This window comes from Mesoplodon mirus, assembly GCF_964341445.2.
Source record: "Mesoplodon mirus genome assembly, chromosome: 16".
NCBI lineage: Eukaryota > Metazoa > Chordata > Mammalia > Artiodactyla > Ziphiidae > Mesoplodon > Mesoplodon mirus.
Window position 1 is genome coordinate 77,270,629 of NC_138992.1, and position 11,132 is coordinate 77,281,760.

The following is an 11,132-nucleotide window of genomic DNA, read 5'->3' on the forward strand; positions in this document are numbered from 1 at the left end:
CTATTCTATGTACCAGTGGTTCATTCTCCTCCATGGCTGAGTAGAATTCCACAGTAGAGACGGACCATGGTGTGTTTAATCATTCACCCATTGAAGGACATCTGGGTGGTTCCTGTTTTCAGCTATTGCAGGTAAAGTTGCTATAAACATTCAGGTACAGATTTTGTGTGGATAAAAGTTTTCATGTCTCCAAGAGCGCCATTGCTGGGCGGCCTGGTAGTTGAAAGCTTAGTTTTATAAGAAGCTGCTACACTGTTTCCAGAGGGGCTGCGCCGCTGGACTTTCCCACCAGCGATGCGTGAGGGCCCAGCCTCTCCACATCCTTACAGGCGTGTGTTCTAGCCGTTCTAACGCGTTCGTAGGGAACCTCACTTTGGTTTTCTTTCCACAATAGCTAGTGATGTGGGACATCTTGTCATGTGCAAATTTGTCTTCGCTGAATCAGTGTTTTCATATCTTCTGCCAATTGTCTGATCAGATTAGTTATGTTTTTACTGTTGAGCTTTGAGAGTTCTTCATCTATTCGAGATACTAACATTTGTGGCAAATGTTTTCCCCAAATTGTTATCCTGTCTCTTATTGCTTTTCACAGGGTCTTTGATAGAGAAAAAAGTTCTTAATTTTGACTAAGCCTAATTTATCAATTCCTCTTGATTTCTTCAGAGTGACTTTTAGGATTTTGTCTTGTACGTCTTTCTCAGGGGTGCCCGTCAAGTCTCACGATCTGCACGGGTAAGCTATCTCAGCCACAGCCAGAGGCAACAATTTACCAATTCCAGGGAAGTGGGGAAGCCACACTTCCACTCAGGCCCCTTGACTCACTCACTCTTTCAATGCAATTCTCGTAGGTGTTACTTCAACCTGTCAGACGGTTTGATAAAATTTGCCTCGATCATTACGTATGATTTAGATAAATCACAAGAAGAAGTGTCTACTCCATTTACCTCCATTTTTACCCATTCTGAGGTTCACCTCCTCCTTCTAAAGCTCTGAGTATTTCTTAATACCGTTTCCCTTCTGCTTGGGAAACGTTCGGTGTCCACTCTCGAGGGACTGGTTTGCTAGCAACACGTGCTCTGAGTTTTCTTCCCATCCTCCTTCATTCCTGAAAGACATTTTGGCAGATAACAGAAACTGTAGTCTCCAGTCCTTTCTCTCAGCAATTACAGGAGGTTGTGCAGCTTCCCTTGGCCTCCAGGACTTCGGATCAGAAATCTGCTCTCGTGCCAATTGGTTTTTCCCTCTGGTGGCTTTCAGGACTCTTTTCATTGCTTTTTGTTTTCAGCAGTTTAACGTGATATAAACTGATAACGTGATCTGTCCTGGCATTGGTTTCCACGCATCCCTCCGATTTCAGGTTTTCTCAGCTTTTTGAAAATGTAGGTTTATGTCTTTCACTTTTCACATTTGGGAAGTTTGCACCGTTATTGCTTTGAAACTCTCCCAGCCCCACTCTCCTCCTCTCCTTCTGGGGCCCGGATAATATGGATGTTGGACCTTTTGCTCTTTTCTCTCTGGTTCCCGAGACTCTCTCCATTTTTTCTATTTGTTTTCTCTCCTCTGAGCAGATGGGCAAATACTATTGATCTGTCACTAAGTCCAGTGGTTCTACCCTCTGTCACCTCCATGCTGCTACTCAGCCCACTCAGTGAGGTTTGACCTTGCTGGTGGTACTTTTCGGCTTTCTAATTTCCACTTAGAACTTCTCTTTGTTTCTAGAATTTCCATGTCTGCCTTTCCTCAGCTTCAGAGGGATTTGAACTTGCCCATGAAGCGCCTTCAGGGCGACAACGTTAAATCTCTCCTCAGCTGCTCCCCATGTCGGGCTCTGCTCGGTGTCGGCCCCTGTCGGTCGTCCTTTCTCCCTCGGTTTGTGACGTTTCTTGGTTCTTGTGTGACAGGTGAATTTGGATTGTTCCCTGGGATTTTGTCTGTGGTACTGGGAGTCTCTGGGTCCTGTTCAAGCCCTGCATTCCAGCAGGTCCTGAGTAGGTCCTAGGTTGTGGCTCCAAGGACAGTTTAAGCTCAGAGCCCCTGTGGCCTTCGTTTGGTCTGGTTGGTCTGTCTGGGGCGACTGGTGCCCCGACCCCTCTGGGGCGGCTGAGGGTACAGAAGGGACCCTCGCATGGGAAGGGCCTCAGGGATTCTGGGACAAAGGACGCGTCCCAGGCCAACAAGCACTGTGGCAAGACAGCCCGGCTGCTGCTGCCTGGCTGTCACTGTCCCTAAGGAGGGGACGTGTCCCGGGGTGAGTGGTAGCTCATGGCTGAACGTGCGGCCCGCCGTGTGCAGGTGCCGGGGTGGTTCCTGCGCTGGACCTGCAGAGAACTGCCGGGTCTGCACGCCTGTCGGAGGGTCTGCGAGGTTCCACGTGCCTCTAGGCGGGGAAGGGGTCTCCGCCCTGTGAAGGCACAGCGCACGGGCGGGCACCGCTCTGATGGTGTCTCCGCTGGGGCAGCGGGCGGGAAGGCGAGCCCCACCCTGGCCTCTTGGTGTCGGCAGGACTTCTGCCACTCCTTCAGCCTGTGTCATCCCGGAGGAAATAACCACACCTGGGTCTCCTCCTTTGGGGAGGGGCCCCGAGCCCCCTCCCTGCTTCTCCTCCACAGTGCGGGTGGATTTCGTCCGGAAAGCCAGTTATAAAGGAAACGGGAAAACGTAAGCGCATTTCTAAGCACACACAGCCTTCTTCTCCTGTCCGTCCACTCACATGGGCTGCAGCCCGTAGAGAGCGGCCAAGCAGGCCAGGGTGTTGGTTGGCCCTTGTAAACCCCACCTTCTCACCTGCCCCCTGTCAGGTCGCGGGTGTGGACTCCTGCCTCATCGTGACAGGCAGACTCAGGACCCTCTTCTCACACAAGCCCGAGGGTGGTGGCCCAGCCAGTCCGCACCCACATTGGACGTCTGACCAATGGTGGACTCCCATCTCAGGGACCTCCCTGTCCTGCTCGTGGTCTCAGAGAGCTGCCTGGAAACCTTCATACCTGGAATCATTTCCACTCTTACCTGGAAGAGCCAAGGCATCCCTTGTAGAGAAAGTGACATGTAAGAAAGTATAGAGCATCCCTTCTGCACGCGATCAGTCAGTGCCGTGGTCATCACATTGGTTTCTAATCAATGACAAGGAACACTCTTTGTAGAATTTTGGTAGCTGTAGTCTTAAAATATGCTTCTCATTTACCCTGGATAAGGATTTTGCCTTAACTTTCTAGCAAATAATCTCGTTTTCATCTTTTCTCTCTAACGCTTTCTTAGTCTTTGTGGCTGGGGTCGGGGGGAGGGATGTGTGATGCCAGGGTCCACCCCTCCCCCGCCTGCTTCAGAGGATGCTCTGAGGGAGTGCCGGAGGCATGGGAGGGACAGGAGGGGACAGAGGGGGATTTGGGGACGCTGGCTCTTCCCCCAGGGGCCTGGGCCACCCGGCCTAGGAGCTCATTTCAGGGAGGGAACAATTCAGGCAAGACCCACTCAAAAGTCAGTGCCATCAGGGAGCCCGCCACGGTCCCCTCCCCAGGATCCGGCTCTGGGAGCGCTTGGAAGGGGACTGGCCTCAGGACTCCCATCTGGTCCCCCTTTCCCACCCCAGTCCACTGCCGGCCTGGCGCTCAGAGGAGGGATGCTCCCTAGCAGCGGGGCCCTGGGCGCAGCTGGGAGCCCAGGCCTGCTCCGCCGAGGGCTACGCTGGGCCCACCAGCAACCTCATTTCCACGAGGAAAAGAACCCTGACTTTAAATGACCAACTCGTGTCTCAGCTTTGAGATCATGACGAGTTCATCAACTGCGAAATCCCAGTGATTAAAACTCTGTGAATAATGATTTTGTCTCAGCAAAGTTGCTGCTTATGACACATCACTGGTGGAAGCGAGGACCCCCTGGAGGAGCAGCTGTTCTGGGCGGATTTTCTTTGCTGATTCTTACGTGTTTTCGCTGTTTTCCTGGGAAACCAGGTCTCTATGCCTCTGTCTCCATCCTCCTCGGAGACGATCTGGAAACGCCAAAAGGAGCCGATTTACTGCCAGCAGAGGCTAAACGTACCGTCTGTGTGTGAATCGGGCAGGAATAGAAAAGACGGGATTAAGTATGTCTGGAAATACCAAGTCCCTGGACTGGTAACCTCAAAAAAAAGTAAAAGAAAAAAGCTGGGCTTCAATATTCATGTGAAGCTCTTGCCCTGCGAACCCTACAAATTATCATCCATTAAGTAACCACATGTGACATAACCTCGGGTCTGCTGGTCCTCGTAAGGCTCCTGTGGAACCACAGAAAATATAAGTGGCTGCCGGGCCACTGATGTGAAAGGGAGAGATGACATCACGTCCTGGCCATTTTTCTGCTCAACCGAAACCTGTTTATTCCCATATGACCTGGGGGGAGCACTTTGCAGACGGGGCGAAGAATCCACTCCTTTGAGCACAGTTGATCAGTGCTTCCTAAAGCCAGCCTCCCCGTACAAGCAGCAAATCCAGTACAAAAGCCCAAGGAAAGTAACTTTAATCTTAATTAAGAAAAACTACAAAAAATGACCCCAGTCTCCTAACTCTTCAGATGTCAAATATGAGAAGAGTGCTAGCTAGTTTTCAGAAATTTACTGACTTTCCCCTGCAGTAAGGGGGTCTGTCAGGCTGGCGATACTGCCAGTAAGAAGACCTTTGCTCTGCACTGACTGACCACCATGATCTCCCACCTCTGGAAGGCTGATGGCATCGTGGCCAACGCGAGCACCTTCCCCACCTCGTGGCTCTTTCAGAATCAAAGCCGTCTCTGTGTGGAGGAAGCCCAGGGTCCTCAGTCATCTGTGGGTTTCTTTCCAACATAAAGTTTAATTTTAGTGTCATTACTTAGAAAATAATTTTTAAGCAACATATGGACACAGCTGTTTCTGTTTGGTATAGTTTAGAACTTGCAGTGAATTACATCTTCCTTTAAAAGGGGGCCACTTTCTACTTCTCTGTGAAAGCAGCAGTCAAATAATTACAAACTGATAATAAACATGTCTGAACTTTCCTCTCCAACCCCAAAACCCAGGCATCCATCCATGGCCTCTGCTCTTATTTGGTCTTCCCATTTTTTAGGAGAGAACTTTCATCTGTTCTAAAGTATGGACTTAATGCACAAACACCGTTTAGGTTTTAACACTCTTCATTTAGTTTGATAAACAAGAAGAAGAAAAAAAAGAAAGAAAATGCTACCAAAATTGAAGGGTCACTCTCTCACCAGAAAAATTCTGCTGTCAGGCAATCTATTGACTATGTAACATTAAAAAGGAAAGTGAATATATTAAAATGCATTGTCTAGGGTGGTGAATGTGGAAACTTTGATCTGTCTTCCACCTTTAAAAGATCATGATATATAGTGACCTTTAAATATATGGCAACCTGGGCTTCCCTGGTGGTGCAGAGGTTAAGAATCCACCTGCCAATGCAGGGGACATGGGTTCGAGCCCTGGTCCGGGAAGATCCTACATGCTGCGGAGCAACTAAGCCCATGAGCCACGACTACTGAGCCTGCGCGCCTAGAGCCCGTGCTCCACAACAAGAGAAGCCACCGTAGTGAGAAGCCCACACACCAAAACGAAGAGTAGCCCCGCTCGCCACAACTAGAGAAAACCTGCGTACAGCAACAAAGACCCAACACAGCCAAAAATAAATAAATAAACAAATAATAAAATAAATTAAAAATATATATATATATGGCAAGCTGCCCCATAGAAGTTTCTGCAATGATGTGAATGACCTGACCAATGTGGTAGCCATTACACGCACACTCGTTGACCACATGAAATGTAGCTGGTCCCACTGAGGAGATAAATTGTTGATTTAATTCAATTTTAATTTATTTGGAATGAGATAGCACCTATGGCAAGTGGCTACCACACTGGAGAGTTCATCTACAGAGTGTGATGGGGCAACAGAAGGGATTAAGATCTGGATGGCCCAAGTGACAAAACTGTGTGTGGAAGGAGAAACCGCAGGAGGTGTGGGGAAGGTGCAGGCAGGCGGAGTAAAGTCAAACTAACAAACACTTGCTGACACTCAGCCCCGATGACAGCCGAGGTGCCCTGAAGCACATCCCGAGTCATGGTGTTTCAACTCTGGACTGTGCACCACCAAGAGTGAGCCCTCGTGTAGTGTAAACTACAGATCTGGGTGATGATGACCTGTCAATGGATTTTAACAGATGTACCACCTGGGGGGGATGTTGACACTGGGGGATAATGTGGTCGGGGGGGATGGAGGAGGTGGGAGGTACCTGGGAAATCTCTGCACCTCCCTTTCAATTTTGATGTGAATCTAAATCTGCTCTAAATAATAAAGACTATTAAGAAAACGTCTCAGACGGTTAAGAGGGACGTGACCAAGATGTGGTGGGAAGGGTTTCAGACAGCAGAACGGAGCAGAGTGGACGGAAGAGGGTGCAGGGAAGTGAGAGGTGGGCTGGAAGGTGGGGGACAGGTGGGCTGGAAGGGGGGTAACAGGTGGGCTGGAAGGGGGGGTAACAGGTGGGCTGGAAGGGGGTAACAGGTGGGCTGGAAGGCGGGGGACAGGTGGGCTGGAAGGGGGTAACAGGTGGGCTGGAAGGGGGGTAACAGGTGGGCTGGAAGGTGGGGGACAGGTGGGCCAGAAGGTAGGGGACAGCTGGGCTGGAAAGGGGGGAACAGGTGGGTTGGAAGGTGGGGGACACGGGGGCTGGAAGGTGGGGGACAGGTGACCAGGCAGTGCAGGGCCTGGATGCCACACTGGGGCAGTGGGACATTTCTTGTGTAGCCATTTGAAAGGCTGGTCCTTGCAGCCCTCCCTTTCCTACCATTGTCTTTGCTTCTGTGTGATCAGGGCACTGCCCAGACACAGCAATAAAGAAGGCTTCTGGTCCCTCCGGGCAGCAGGCAGCATCTTCTCATGGACCGGGTGTCTGGGAAAGGAAAGGACGCGGTAGGTCGTGGATGCTGAGCCTGGTTTTGACAGCGGTGGACCATCCAGCGGGAAGACCCCGGAAAACGCCCCCCAGGAAAGACAAGGAGCAGCTCGCTGACGATCAGAGCTCAGAGCGATGGGGTGGTCCCACCGTCAGCTCCTTCTGGGGGGACACAGTGCACCTGCTGCTTTCACACAGTCATTGAGAGAGGGGCTGCCAGGACGTGGAGGGCCCCCAGGACCCCAGCTTCCCAGAAGGCATGTACAGACCATCGACCCTCAAACAGGTTTGCATGAAAGATCACTGGCATTTTATGTTAATGTCCTCTGAAACTTTAAAGACTGTCATCAGAGTCCAAGGGGGCAGACTTTGGTCCTTCTCAGAGAGCTCACCTGAACCCCCAGGTCTTCACACCTGAGTCTGCCTGGCAGGGACAGGAGGCCACAGGGCGGGCCCAGCGCTGACTCAGCCCAGACAGAGCAGGGCGGCCACCCTACCTGGCCCGGGAGGTGACACAGTGCTCAGGAATGCAGGCCCCTGTGAAGGCCAGAGAGGAGAAGAACAGTCACCTGTCACCTGATCCGCCAGGTGGGAAGGGGGTGTGGTCATGGCTGGGCCTGGCTCTGGCCCCGGGATTGCGGCAAGAAGCTGGCCCCTGAGGGTGGGATGCCACCCCCCAGTGGCCGGGTCCTCCCTCCCGGACCCTCCTCCCATGCGCTGATGTCACGGCAGGACCATCATCCCCTGTTGTTGGTTTGAATGGTGATGCCGTGTCACCTGTTTAAAGAGCCCTGCTCTGTTGCCCACAAGGAATCTGAGACTTCAGGCTCCACCTTTCCTCCAGGAAAGGAGTCAGGATGGAAGCAGCTAAAGCAGGACCGGGAGATGCAGCAAAGGGGCTGCCACGGCCTCAGCCCAGCACATCCGCCCAGAGCCCCTCTGTCATGGACACGGCATGTGGGCCCTCCCCAGGCATACATGCACGCATACACACGTGCACATGTAAACACATATACATGAATGCACACAACACACGCATACACGCACGTGTAAACATGCATGCACGCACACGTAAACACACGTAAAAACGTATGCACACGTGCATGTGCAAACGTGCATGCACACACATGCACATGTAAACATGCACACACGCATACATGCACACATGCACATGTAAGTGCATGCATACATATGCACGTGTGGCAATGTGCAAGCGCACATATGCGCATACATACATGACACATGCATGCAGTGCATATGTAAACACATATTCATGCATGCATGACACATGCACATGTAAGCACGTCTGTACGCATACACGACACACATGCATACACAGACACGTGCACACACACACACTCCTATGGCCTCAAGCAGCCCCATGCGAGTCTCCAGAGGTGCCTGACGTGTGCAGAGGGAGGGACAGAAAAACAGAAAGACAGGGGTGGGGCCGCCCGCCCAGAGCCTGGGCAGCTCTGAGGGGGACGTGCCCTCCTCTCCCCTCATGCAGATGGGTGCAGGGGGGTGTGGAGATCCCGGGAGGGCAGTGCCTTTACGGTGCTGGGAGCGGGATGAGGGTGGAGAGCAGGGGCTGGACTGAGCCACCCACTGCAGGGAGACCCCGGGCCCCCAGCCTGCCACCAACATCATCTTTGCATGAACTTCAGCGCTGCCCTCACGTCTCATTTTTTTCCAGCTATTTCTTGAACAAATCTTTATGCTGGTAAATGTCAGATGCCATTTCCCTTGGTGGATACAGAGCCTGGGTGGAGAAAGCACATCACGGCCACTCTCTTCAAACCTCCCGGGGCATCACTGAGACCTTAAACAAGATGTCCCCGCGCAGATTCTCGGTGCGGCCGCATCCAGGGTGCTGTCGGCGGGTGGAACATGTCCTGTGCCCGGGGCGGGGGGGACCGCGGCTTCCTCACCACAACAGTCCCCCAAGGAAGCTGGCCCGGCCCCGCCAAGTCCCTCTGCCCCCAGGGCCACGCTGGAAGCAGGCTTGATTGTAGCTGAGGCAGGCGGGCCTGGCCTGAGTGCCCTGAGCCCTCTGTGCCCTGGGGCAGCGTGGGGTGTCTGGGCTGGGCGTGTTGGTGGGAGAAGTCAGGCTGCCATCTGTGGTCCATGGTCCGTGGTCCCAGAGACCCGCACACCGTGTGCTGACCCCTTGGCCCTTTATCCTGGACTATCAGAAATCAATGGAAAATATCTCAGGTTTTCTGGCTGTAGCTTGTCACCGCAAGAGATAAAAGGGAGAGGTGAGTGGTGTCATGGTAACTTGCTCTGGAGGCAAAGAAGCAACATAATGACAATGCTTGTCATTATGAAGCATCGTCGTGGAGATACAGGTTATTATTGAAAAGGCAGGAAGGTAAAACCTGTTTTGGTGTGGTTATCTCACATTTATTGCAGCTTATGATGTGCCAGTATCTGTGCTTAACAATTTATAGATATGATCTTGTTTAATTTACTAAAATCCAGCAGGATAAAATCTCTTATCATCCCATTTCAGAATGGAAGTGACTTGCCCACGTTCACACAAGACATAAGCAGTTGCTCCAGGAACCGAACTCAGATCCATGCAGACCTGCAGGCTGTGCTTTTAACAACGGTGTCATATCAGGAAGAAAAAACCCTGATACACGTCGTGCTTTAACAAAACTAGCCCATGATATGAAAAAGATAATGAATTCCCTTAAGATAGTAACATGTTTTCCGCTAGACCATCAAAACAATTTTTAAAAAGAAAAATCCAACGATTTCCTTCGCCAAATATGGATGTTCTCTGCTGGTGACACCAACCTCCTCCTTTTGGAGTTTCTATCAAAACATTAATGAGAATTTATTTTAAAAGCTGTGGGTAGAAGCTGCTGGCCCTGAGGGGGGCAACGAGACAGGAACACACGTGGCCAGAGTGTCCCCACCTCTGCCTCAGGAAGCAACTCAGGAGCGAAAGAGAGAGAGGGGTTCAGGGAACTTCCGCTAAAAGGAAATTGCTCTGGGTTCAAAATTCTCCAAGCAAAGAGCGCAAAGGGTGACAGGGGACATTCCAGAGGTGGGTACAGAAGAGAGAGCTCTGTGCAGAGCGACTGTCTTATCACCCGGGTGCCCTGTGGCCCTGGTCGCCCGCAGGGCAGGGGTTCAGCACTGTTATGTCCCCGGGCTGGAAATCCCCCCCAGGGGTCACATTCTCTGCTGCGCGGACACGGCCCCAAAGCTCTGCTCTGAAAGACTCCACGGTGAGATTTTTCTGTTGTGTTTCAGGAGGAGAGATAACGTTAGCCCTGGTTGTTTCCCATCACAAGACATCACTATATCCTGTCAGCATCTCCATGACAGAGGAGTTAGAGGAAAGGAAATAGAGAGAGAAAAAATGTCACCCACTAATCTAATGTCTTTTCTACACAGTAGACGTTCCCACCCCATAACTGGGAGGCTGTCAGAATAGAGAGTCCCCCCTTCTCGGATTAAATTTGAATATATATTTAAAGATCGAGGAACTGGGTTCTTCTGAAATCTACCGTATATGTCCCACACTGATTTAATCCCCATAGTAGATTTTTGTCATTATAAGAGTCAATGTGTGGGAATTATAAAGTAAGACCCTTACACAACCCAGAACCCACGAGAAAAAAGCCTACAACTTAATTCCTCTTAATTCACATCCTCTTATGTGAATTGCTGTTTGTTTCACTTCACGGTGACCATCCAGGTATAAACATACACCTACAAGTAAGCAGTAGCAATGACAATGGTTTGGAAAGCAGTGCTTTCTATGACGACAGCCGGGAGAGTCTGTCAGTTCGGGGCTCTCACCTGCAGGTTTCCTCTCCCACACCTGGGTCCACATCATCCGTGCGCCTGCTGACCTGAAGCCCTGGGCTCTGTCCATCTGGCAGAGATCGCGGGCTGTTCCGCCCCCTCCTCACACACCCGCTTCCCATCCGGGCACACTCACTGAGCTCCTGTTGGTAGCGGCCGGTGTGCCCCACAGACCGTATCATCTCCTGTGCTCCTCTCCCCGCCTCTGCCCTCCGTGTGCTGCGGCCTCGGGGACACGGAAGCTGTACCCTCTCTGCTGCTTCAAACCGGGTCCCCTCACCTTCCGCGTCTCAGGTTTGTGCTGCAATTTCCATCGCCTCCAGGAGTTAAGATTATTTCTATATAAAGAAGTCAATCCAGAGTTTTCAGGACTCCAGAAGGAGAAAGGAAAAGAA